Here is a 12912-nt window from a genome sequence, read left to right as displayed (position 1 = left end):
GTGTGTGATATCAGTGTGACCTGTGTATAGTGATCAGTGTATATCAGGTGTGTGATATCTGTGTGACCTGTGTATAGTGATCAGTGTGTATCAGGTGTGTGATATCTGTGTGACCTGTGTATAGTGATCAGTGTGTATCAGGTGTGTGATATCAGTGTGACCTGTGTATAGTGATCAGTGGGTATCAGGTGTGTGATATCAGTGTGACCTGTGTATAGTGATCAGTGTGTATCAGGTGTGTGATATCAGTGTGTCCTGTGTCTAGTGATCAGTGTGTATCAGGTGTGTGATATCAGTGTGACCTGTGTATAGTGATCAGTGTGTATCAGGTGTGTGATATCTGTGTGTCCTGTGTATAGTGATCAGTGTGTATTAGGTGTGTGATATCTATGTGACCTGTGTATAATGATCAGTTTGTACTAGGAGTGTGATAGCTGTGTGTCCAGTGTATAGTGATCAGTGTGTAGCAGGTGTGTGATATCTGTGTGTCCTGTGTGTATCAGGTGTGTGATATCAGTGTGACCTGTGTATAGTGATCAGTGGGTATCAGGTGTGTGATACCAGTGTGTCCTATGTATAGTGATCAGTGTGATATCTGTGTGACCTGTGTATAGTGATCAGTGTGTATCAGGTGTGTGATATCAGTGTGACCTGTGTATAGTGATCAGTGTGTATCAGGTGGGTGATATGTGTGACCTGTGTATAGTGATCAGTGTGTATCAGGTGTGTGATATCTGTGTGACCTGTGTATAGTGATCAGTGTGTATCAGGTGTGTGATATGTGTGACCTGTGTACAGTGATCAGTGTGTATCAGGTGTGTGATATCTGTGTGTCCGATTTATAGTGATCAGTGTGTACCAGCTGTGCGATATCAGTGTGACCTTTGTATAGTCATTAATGTGTACTAGAGGTGTGATATCAGTGTGACCTTTGTATAGTTATTAGTGTGTACTAGAGGTGTGATATCAGTGTGACCTGTGTACAGGGATCAGTGTATATCAAGCACCTCAGAAGTCTACGGTCTCTCAGTCTTTCTCAGGACTCTAATAAGTGAGTAACGGCGGGATGTACTAAGCTCTGCCGCCGCGCTAATTGTCTTCTCAGCGATCCCTTGACATCTCCACGGTAACTCCTCCCAGCGCTGCCATTCGCTCCCGTTGTTTTCTCCCCTGCCCTTGATGGTATGAACTTAGGCAAACACCGCCTCTTCTCCACAGCGGCCACTCAGGACTCAGTGTTGTGGATGCTGCGTTCAACATTGATATCCTCCGGCGCGTGCACGCATGCCTTAGCATCCTGTGATGCGCACACTGGAGTATGGGACACCAATCTTTCTCCTCCTGAGTAGGGCCGTTTTTTCGTATGGGCTCAATGGGCTCTTGCACAAGGGTCCCAGGAGTATAAGGGCCCTAGGCTGATAGCTGAGGGTCCCCTCTTTCCAGGGGTACCAGATTTTTGAAAATCGGCCCTGGGGAACCAGAGATATCAGACTTGAAAGCAGTGGTCTCCATCCAAGCCTGTTAATTGCTCTTCCCAGCCAGATATCTTCGGTTTCTGGGGGTAATTCAGAGTTGATTGCAGCAGGATTTTTGTTAGCAGTTGGGCAAAACCATGGGGGTAATTCCAAGTTGATCGCAGCAGCAAGAAAGTTAGCAATTGGGCAAAACCATGTGCACTGCAGGGGAGGCAGATATAACATTTGCAGAGAGAGTTAGATTTGGGTGGGTTATTTTATTTCTGTGCAGGGTAAATACTGGCTGCTCTATTTTTACACTGCAATTTAGATTGCAGATTGAACACACCACACCCAAATCTAACTCTCTCTCAGAGCCGGCCTTAGCTATAGGCAGGCTAGGCATTTGCCTAGGGCAGGCCTGGCCAACCTGTGGCTCTCCAGCTGTTGTAAAACTACAAGTCCCATCATGCTTTGCAACAGTTTTGCTATTAGAGAATGCTAAAACTGTGGCAGGGCATGCTGGTATGTGTAGTTTCACAACATCTGGAGAGCCACAGGTTGGCCAGGCCTGGCCTAGGGCATCCAAGCATGTCCCTGCAGTATATCATGCTGGGAGGGACAGTCTGCAAACTAACTGTTTATTTCCAAATGTATTCAAACAGTACTTGTATACACTGCTGTTTACATTTGTCAAATAAAATGCACACTACCTTAAACTCACTCCGACATGCTTAAATGCCCCTGACTTGTGAGACCTTAGACAGCAAAAGCCAAGTAACTGCAATTCCTGGACCTGTGACATTTTCACTGACTATATAAGGTTATTACTGGATGGCTCCTTATGATACCACATGTGTATTGTGGAAGACTGCTTCACAGAAACCTGACATCACCTATACTGCTTGTGCACATGGGGGATGGGGACCCTGGTATCCTGTGTGTGTCCCTTATCCCTGTGCAAACCCCAGGTGTCTGCAGGGATATAACATGGGCAGTGTTCTCCCCACACTTTATTTCTCAGTCAGTCCATGCCATAAAATTTGCTTACCATCCAGCACTGTAACTTGGTCAGTAAGTTGCGTTGCGCTATTTACTAATGTGGGGCATATGTTTAAGGTGAATTGCTGTGTGGAATTATGTATATTATGGGCATTACTAATGTGGGGCATATGTGTATGGTGCGTTACTGTGTGGCATTATGCAGGGTTCAACTGGCCCACAGGGGCACAGGGTAAACCCCCGGTGGGCCCCACTGCCTGAGTGTTGCTGGGTCAGATGCAGAACTAGCGGGGCTGCTAGGGGGCACCAGCCAAAATTTTGCCTAGGGCATCAAATTGGCTAGGGGCGGCTCTGCTCTCTCTGCACATGTTATATCTGCCACCCCTGCAGTGCACATGGGGGGTCATTCCGAGTTGTTCGCTCGCTATTTTTTCCCCGCAACGGAGCGATTAGTCGCTAATGCGCATGCGCAATGTCCGCAGTGCGACTGCGCCAAGTAAATTTGCTATGAAGTTAGGTATTTTGCTCACGGCATTACGAGGTTTTTTCTTCGTTCTGGTGATCGTAATGTGATTGACAGGAAGTGGGTGTTTCTGGGCGGAAACAGGCCGTTTTATGGGTGTGTGCGAAAAAACGCTACCGTTTCTGGGAAAAACGCGGGAGTGGCTGGAGAAACGGAGGAGTGTCTGGGCGAACGCTGGGTGTGTTTGTGACGTCAAACCAGGAACTACAAGCACTGAACTGATCGCAGATGCCGAGTAAGTCTGGAGCTACTCAGAAACTGCTAAGAAGTGTCTATTCGCAATTTTGCTAATCTTTCGTTCGCAATTTTGATAAGCTAAGATTCACTCCCAGTAGGCGGCGGCTTAGCGTGTGCAAAGCTGCTAAAAGCAGCTTGCGAGCGAACAACTCGGAATGAGGGCCATGGTTTTGCCCAACTGCTAACAAAAATCCAATCTTCCAGCGGGACAGTCCCACTATTCGGACCCTGTCCCGCTGTCCCACCCGCGGGCAGCAGTGTCCCGCGGGTGGGGGGCAGTTGGGGGGAGGCTTTGATCACCCGCTGCTCTGCTCTGCAAAGCAGCCGGTGATCACTGAATACATGCTGTGCGCATGTGCACGGCATGTATTCAGAACTAGGAGGGGAGCGGGGGCTGCCCAGCTGCTCGGGGAGCGCTGGGCACGCCCCCAAAAGGCAGAAAAACGGGCCGTTTGGTGAGGCCACGCCCACTCGCGTGAGGCCACGCCCGTCGCGGGTGAGAGTCCTGCTTTCTTAGCCACAAGTTGGGAGGTATGAAAATCCTGCTGCGATCAACTCAGAATTCCCCCCTCTGTCTTAGTTTTTCTGAGGGTATAATCCAAAAGTTGGGACTCTCCCCTTTTAGTGGACACTGGCAGCTTGTCTCTACTATGCCCAGAACCAGAGATATCAGCCTGCCAGCACCTGGTCCCTGCTCCACACGCATGGTATGCAGTTTTATATTTTCATCGGTGGATTGCTCTGGCTCCTGACCTCTGACCCCCAAGTTCCCAGTATCTCCTGAAAGGTGGGACTCTCTAGATTTGTATCCCTTTGAATGCTAAGAAATATATTTTCAGGAACTTGAGATATCTGCAGTCAAGCAAGCTGCCCTCCCACCGGATAATGATAAATATTAAGCCCACTCCACTATCCACCCCTCCCCTACGTATTAAACACCCCCTACCACCCTGGAAGTCATGTACCAGGGCTTCTTCATTCAGCCCAATGCCCCCTTCTACAGTTTAGCCCCATCTGTGCAGTAAAGGAGTAATTAGCAGGAATTACTGCTCCAGGTCCTATATGCTGAGCGGAATATAGAACACCCCCTACCACCCGCAGGACATCAAAGCTGCACTGATAGCACCCCACACCTCTACCGCTGGAGGATGGGTAGGGGGCCCAGTTCATTGCTGTGCCCTGGGGCCTACACTGCTGTTAAGACGGCCCTGGTCCTGAGTGGCCGCAGAGGAGAAGATGTGATGCTTATGTAAGTTCATACCAGCGATTGCAGGGGAGAAAACAACGGGAGCGAATGGCAGCGCCCAGAGGGTTATCGTGGAGATGTCAAGGGAGTGCTGAGAAGACAGCACGGCGGCAGAGCTTAGTACATCCCACCCTAAAGCTGGGTACACACCAGACAATATCGTGGACATTGTTCCGATTCCAACACATCGTTCATGATATCACCTAGTGTGTACGCACTATGTAGTAGACTATGCGCACTCATGCTCGTTGTTCGTGTCATCCACTAATGATATCGCGTATTGTATAATGTGCACCCAGCTTTAGTCAATCGCTGTGGGAATGGCGTGAGAACGCTGGTAACGGCGTGTCAAAGTCGAAAAAATATCATGCTGCACGTTGCCATATATTCACCCCATGCGCCTGCCCGCTGCACGTGCACATTCTCTCCCGTGCGTGCGCATATTCGCAGTTGCGTAATGAAGCTTCTACGGCCGTGCGCATTGACGTGTGGTATGTGCATTTATGGTAGAGTTTGTGTGCGTCTAGCGGGCGACTCAAATGTTACATAGTAAATCCAAATATTATGTTTTATAGGTAATGTTCCCCTTAATAATAACTGTAAGTTTGTTTATTGTAACTGGTCGCTGGACAGAGGAATTCCTCTTTGCATGATACGAAGGGTCAGACAGGGTTTGAGCAGTGGTGTTTGGTACCTAACTAAAGAACATTTTATTAGAAACAATCCGGTGCTGGTTAGGTAAAGATTAATCGCTCCTGCGTATAGTTATGTCTATTAGTAGTTTCTGGACATTTACTATATTTGCAGTTCATTATCCATGCGGCGGGAATCCTGAGATTACCTCCCACCTGAGCAGTTCGATATAGTCACAGCCCACCTGTTCAAACTAACCTATGACCTTTTGTTATAATGCGGGGAGACATTCCTGTGTCCAATGAACAATGAGATTATAGGTCCCTTTGTAGTGTACTGTACGCAGTGTATAAAAGAACAGCCAGCCTGGCCAGCTCAGTCTTCTCTCCACAACGGTTTTCATCATTGACTAACTAGGGAGCTGGTACCAGGACTGCGCAGCGATCGTTCCCAGTGTGTAAGTCTTTCTCTGTAACCAACTTATTCTCTGTTTGTATTTGCCATACTATCTCTCTCTCTCTCTGTTATTGTTAAACTGTTGTATATTGTATATGTGTAGTTATTATGTTTAGATATTGATGTTAGCCTGTAGTGTATGAACTGTTAACTGTTTTCCCCTTTTTACATAGCTAGATATTGTTAGTAAAGGTTTTGGAACCTTAGCAAGGTATTGTGTGTTTATTACATTGCTGAGAGTATTCAGAGCGTCTCAATCGCTCAAGAGGCTTTCATATAATAGAGGTTAATTAGCATTGCATTGTGCTCACATTACAAAACCAAGGTTTACAGTATAGGCTCATTCTGTTGCATACAAGGTTTACTGAGTGTCATCCCGTGAGCGTCTGCGCCGCTCGTGTTCCCCTCGTGGTCACGAGCGTCCGCTACACTGGTAGCGTAGCATTACGGTAGTTGGCCGCCTATAGCGTGCTCGACACCAAGTGTTAAGCTGTGAGCGAGCGTGCCGCATGTGCGTCTCGACCACGGCTAAGCGTCTGCTACACTAAGTGCGTACCCTTACGGTACCCCATACGCCAATTGCGTACTGAGTCTCTTACCCGCATATAGTGAATGTTATAAGATAAATATTTAGCTTTATCAATTGGCGACTCGTCCGTCCTCCACATATCCGCACTAGCGAACACAGACTTTATCTGTCAGCAAGGGCGGGAAGGCAGTATCCCTTCGTATCCGTATTGGTGGTGAGGGATACAGTAGTGCTGACTAGATAAGCGTCTGCATCGCTACGCTGTAGGAGTGCTGGTGGAATCCGGAACCGGAAGGTAAGAACAAAACGCTATTGTCTTTTAAAACTGTTTATCTCTGTTTTTGCGTACGCAACACACGCACACACCTGCATTTCTTTTTATTTGTGTATTTTCACGTCTCACCTTCCTGCTTGCCATTTATCATTGATAACGTGCTGAGAAAGATTTGTTGCTATTGGTAGTTAAAAGTAATATTAATACGTTAAGGAGTAATTTGTAAAACACGCGCACGGCTTGCCTAAGATACAAGGAAGTTCTGTGTGGTGCTCGGTAGATGATTACAGTTAAAGATCATTTACATTGATATAAACGTGTTAGTTGTATTTCTGTGGATATACCTGGCTTGCGTACATGTGTCTCTAACAAAGGGCGGGACTAGCGTACACGACGCAAGGGCCGACGCACGGAGCGTATATTACGCAACGGAGCGTCTGGGTACGCCCACATAATACAAATCACACGATAGTATTGTTTTAGTAGGCGATATGGAGGCAACGAGATAATAGCGCAAGTCAATCTCAGTGTCCTAAATTTTAAGCTAATAGATCCTTCTCTAGTTGTAACTCCTTTCGGGATTAGCCTGCGATACTGAATGAAAGGGATTTCTGCGCAGAAACGAAAGTAAAGAGTATATGAGGTAAAAGTGTGTGTATACATATATATAAGTTTCTAATTTTTGGGTGGAACCACAGGAAATTATCGAGTTCTCGTGGGGTACATACGTGTAAGTGACGCCACGGTGGCTTGGGAGGCATCCCTTGTTAAACATATTAAAAGAAGAGCATTAGAGTATAGCAGACCGGGAGGTCTACTGTAGCACAGACCAGGAGGTCACGGACCAGGAGGTCCAGGTACAGCAGACTAGGAAGTCCGCTATAGATAAAGAGTAAAGAAGCACAACACCAGGAAGGGTTGGTGCGGTACCCACATAGGCCATTAAGCTCTGGCTGAAGGAATTCGCAGCCACAATTTTCGATTCCACTGGTCGTTCCGCACATAAGATTAGTTGCTTATGTGCAGAACGATTGTACCGCATGTAATTGTGTGCATTAGTTAGTAACTTGACCCCGTACCATTTGCGTACGCTAGAGGGGTCATAAACGCTATTTGTACATTCTAACGTGATTTGTGTAATTTTTTTTATTTTAAGGGAGGTTCGCTGGTCACTCGGGAATTCTCTAACAACCAATAGTTACTGGGAAGGGTTAAGTGCTCTTCGGATCACACCCACATGTTCCAGTAAATATAGGTTCAGGTCGCAGGGGCCCTAGGTTGAGTACGCCAGCGCTAAGGCAGTGTGTGGGCGTATTGGTCGACGTGGGCGAGTGAGTGGAGGTACTAGGTAAACTTCTGCCGCCGGCCTACCCCGGACATCTTGGTTTTTGTAAGGGTTCGCTGAAGACCCTGATTTGAAGGTCAGAGGTAGTGAAAGCAACACCTGCAAAGATGGGGGCCAGTTGTTCAGGTAGGGGGCGATCAACCTTGGTTCAGGTTGACTTAGTAAACCGACCAATCGGGTCGGCAAGGTATATCATGTGTGAGAAATACGGTTCACACACAGAGGTTTTGTGCGATGAATGGGAAAGAATGACTGTGCATGACGGGGAAAAGTTCCCACGGGTAGGCAGTTTTAGTCCCGAGGTGTTACAAAATCTAAGGAGAAGGATATGTCTCATTAAATCTGCAAAGAGACGGATCAAACATTATGATTATTTACAGTTATGGCAACAGGAAGGTGAAATACAGAGAGGATTGGCTCAAGCGGCTGGATCTAACCCTATCAGAAAACTGATAGCCACCGCTCCACCACCACCATACATAACGGGAGAGAAGGTGGTTACAGAGAATGGCACACTGGTGTATGATAAACATGCACTTAGTAACTGTATAAATGTTAAGAATAATGTAACTAAGATTGTTGATGCTAATACTAACTCGTGCAAGCTGTACCCTGTTTTAAACTTTCCCCAGGATTGTGACCAAGAGGATGAACCCACAACAATATCGGCACTCTCTCTAGCAGCCACCATAGCAGAAACAACAGTGGGCACGTCCCAACCAGTAAGAGCAGTATCAAAGGCCCCTAGTGGAGGGACAGGTGAGGTCGTATCAACTGGTAAGTACGGCACTGTACAATATGCTGAAACCATTGCACCACATGCTGTAGAATCTACTTAGAATGATGTTATTGAACTTAATCCCGTTAGGGTAATTGCAGTACCAAATTGGAAAACTGACACTTCAGGAGTCACTCCTGTCAGACACATCGCCATGCACTGCCCCTTTTCCCGAATGGAATAAAGATCAATGGTGTCTGAATTCCCTGATCCTAGGAAAGATCTAGTTGCAAGCCAGAAGTACATTAGAGAGCTAGGAAATACTGTGGAGCCTAATAACAAAGACTGGCAGATATTGCTGAGGGCATGTTTACCCTCCAATGTCGACTCAGCGAGATTTATAGCTGACTGTAAATTAGACGAAGAGGTACCCCTTACGGATGTGTACAACCAAGATAATGTAAAGAGAATAAATTTACAGTTAAGAGAGTATTTCCCAGCTGTTGCCAAATGGAACAAAATTTTCTCCATCAAACAAAAAGAGGGAGAAACAGCTGCTGATTATTTTCATCGGGCACTACAGGAAATGGCTAAGTATACAGGAATAGAAGACATTAAGACAAATGTGAATCATAGAGAAGTAGCAGTATCTGTGTTAATGGATGGTTTAATGTTGGCGAGGTTTGTCGGTGGTTACTTTGAGAGAGGCCGCTATTGATCATGATCGAAACATCACCAGACACAGGGAGTCGCAGAGTGATAAGTTAATGGCCGTAAGTATACAGGCCCTGACCACAAGGCCACCTCAGTATAAGTCCCCGACCCCTGTGGGTAAGTCAAATGTGGTAACTTGTTATTACTGTCATAAAGAGGGACATTTTGCACGAGACTGTAGATCGAAAAATGCACAAAAATCATATCAACCCCCTAGACAACGACATGACACACGAAATTGGGATCAAGGACCGCAGAGACGGAGTTATGAGCCACACGCAGGGGAAACAAAAAGGTATCCCCCAAGAAGAGACTGGCAAGTCTCTGATAGTTCCCATTTACCCCCTTCACAGGTAATAGCTGCCAGCGCAATGCAGGGAGGCCACCACATACAATAGGGGTGGGGCCACACCTGTAGTCTGCAGCCAGTGAAATTAATTGCGAGCCTTGGAAATGAACCTGAGGTCACAATTGATGTAGCTGGTAAATCTCTAAATTTCCTTGTAGATACGGGGGCGGCCAAGTCAGTGATAAATTCGACCGTGGGCATGAGAACCACTGGTAAAACAATTCCAGCCATGGGAGTAACAGGAGTAGTACAGCACTACCCTTTAAGCAAACCTGCAGAGATTACGATAGGGCCTTTGCATACCAAGCATTCTTTTCTGCTGGCTGCATCGGCTCCGACTAATCTCCTAGGGAGAGATTTACTGTGCAAAATGGGATGTGTCATATATTGTACTCCTGAAGGTGTGTTCTTGGCCATACCCGAAAATCACGCTCAGGAAGTACAGGATATGCTAGACTCCCCAACAAGATTAATGTCCCACACTGTTGTTGTAAATAGGTGTCCGTCCAAGGTAGAGGAAATGATTTCCCAGATACCGGAATCACTTTGGACCAAGGATGGACAAGACACTGGATTAATGGCAAACGTAGCCCCAGTAGTTGTACAAGTAAAAGATGGTAGGATAGCTCCAAAAATCCCACAATACCCTCTGAAGCCAGAGGTGGAGTTAGGAGTTTACCCTGTAATAGAGCGCTTGCTACAACAGGGCATTCTGATAAGAACGTCCAGCACTGCCAATAGTCCCATCTTCCCTGTTAAAAAGAGTGGGGGGAGGGGTTACAGATTAGTGCAGGATCTAAGAGGGATCAACAAAATAGTTGAGAGTCAATTCCCCGTAGTGCCAAATCCAGCTGTCATCCTTAGGCAAATCCCTCCCACTGCCAAATTTTTCACTGTGATTGACCTCTGCTCCGCCTTCTTCTCGGTACCTCTGCACCCTGACAGTCAATACTTATTCGCATTTACATACAGAGGAGTTCAGTACACCTGGACTCGATTACCACAAGGTTTCATTGACAGTCCAAGTATTTTCTCTCAGGCCTTGCATGATTGTTTACAGTTCTTTCCAACCTGAGAGTGGATCAGTATTAATACAGTACGTGGATGATTTACTGCTGTGTTCTGATTCACTAGAAGCATCCCTGAGAGATACGAAACAACTCCTGTTTCATCTTTCAGACACAGGACACAAGGTTTTCAAAGATAAGTTACAATTATGCCAGACCAGGGTGAAGTATTTGGGACACTGTTCTAACACAAGGACTGAGACACCTTACCGCTGATAGAATTCAAGCAATTCGTGACATGACCCTGCCACAAACCCAGCAACAGATTAGAACGTTTTTAGGAATGTGTGGGTATTGCCGTAACTGGATCCCAGGTTTTTCCATACTAGCCTTGCCTTTGCAGGAGATGGTCTCCTCAAACTAACCTGATCGGATTTCGCACACAGACGAGTCTGAGATGGCATTTGAGAGACTTAAACAGTGCCTAACGCAGGCACCAGCATTAGGTATGCCAGATATGGAAAACCCTTTGAGCTGTACGGAACAGAGAGTGCTGGGTGCGCAGCAGGTGTCTTAACCCAGAAGCATGGTGATGCCAGCAGGCCGGTAGCCTACTATAGCGCTCAGCTAGACACGGTAGCGCGATCCCTCCCCACATGCTTGCGAAGCGTTGCAGCAATAGCATTGCTAGTAAGTAAAAGCGAAGATGTTGTGCTAGGACACAACCTCACAATTCATACACCACATGCAGTGTCAGCTTTACTGAATTCGTCCCAAACCAGACACGTCTCATCAGCACGGTGTACAAGATGGGAATTGGCGTTGATGGCCCCCGTAAACATCACCATAAGGAGATGCAGCGCACTAAATCCTGCAACATATCTCCCAAGTGTGCCTGGACAGGCACAAAGGGTGGAGGATGAGAGTGATGGTGAAGGAGGATTTAGTAAGGAAAATGACACACATGATTGTATGGAATATTTGGCCCAAAATTTCACGGCAAGGCCTGACATCAGTGACAACCCACTGGAAGATGTAGATTTTACTTTCTACACTGACGGTAGTTGTCACAGACAGACGGACTCGGGAGACTTGTGTACTGGATACGCAGTCGTAGATGACCACGGTACCATAGAAGCGGAACCCCTAGGCCCACCACACTCAGCACAAGTTGCTGAACTGGTTGCCCTAACCAGAGCATGCGAATTGGCTAAAGGCAAGTCAGCCAATATCTACACAGATTCTAGGTACGCCTTCGGAGTAGTCCATGATTTCGGGGCCCTATGGCGCCTCAGAAATTTCATGACGGCAGCTGGCACACCCGTAGCGCATGCAGCCCACATCAAAAGACTTCTAACAGCGATACAGGAAACCGACAGAGTGGCTGTTATCAAGTGTAAAGCTCACACGTATAGCCAAGACCCGGTATCACTTGGTAACAGCCGAGCAGACGAAGCTGCTAAATCAGCAGCCGGTAACCCCATACAAACAGACAGTACACAACTGATGGTATTTGATACTGTAAACACACAGAAATTATATGAAATGCAAAATTTGTGTTCACCACAAGAAAAGGCAGTTTGGAGGTCAAAAGGATATGGCCAGGAGTCCTCAGGACTCTGGACAGATGGACAGGGTAAGCCAGTGGCACCCAGAGCATACCTTCCAAGTCTAGCGGAAGCGGCACATGGGCTGACTCATCTAGGCAAAGAAGGAATGTGTAAGTTGGTAAGAGCTTATTGGTGCGCCCCAGGATTTTCTTCCCATGCGGGTAAAAGAGCGATGACATGTCTCACCTGCTTGAGGAAGAATATCGGAAAGGCAATACCGACAGAGCCATCCCATATCCCTCCGACAGATGGCCCTTTTCAGGTAATACAAATTGATTTCATACAATTGCCACCTTGTAGAAATTTAAAATATGTATTGGTTTGTATTGACGTGTTCTCAAATTGGGTTGAAGCATTTCCCGCGGCCACAAATACCGCTGTGTTTACTGCAAAAAAAATTGTGCAGGAATTTGTGTGCAGGTATGGTATCCCTAGAATCATTGAGAGTGATAGGGGTACCCATTTTACAGGTGAAGTCTTTCAAACAATGTGTAAGTTGATGGGAATTAATAGTAAGCTGCACACTCCGTACCGCCCCCAGGTGAGTGCGAAAGTGGAAAGAGTAAACAGCACTATTAAAAATAAGAATTTACTCACCGGTAATTCTATTTCTCGTAGTCCGTAGTGGATGCCGGGGACTCCGTCAGGACCATGGGAAATAGCGGCTCCGCAGGAGACAGGGCACAAAATTTAAAAGTTTGACCACTAGGTGGTGTGTACTGGCTCCTCCCCCCATGACCCTCCTCCAAGCCTCAGTTAGGATACTGTGCCCGGACGAGCGTACACAATAAGGAAGGATTTTGAATCCCGGGTAA

This window comes from Pseudophryne corroboree, chromosome 7, assembly GCF_028390025.1.
Source record: "Pseudophryne corroboree isolate aPseCor3 chromosome 7, aPseCor3.hap2, whole genome shotgun sequence".
Classification (NCBI taxonomy): domain Eukaryota; kingdom Metazoa; phylum Chordata; class Amphibia; order Anura; family Myobatrachidae; genus Pseudophryne; species Pseudophryne corroboree.
This window is presented reverse-complemented; position numbering follows the sequence as displayed.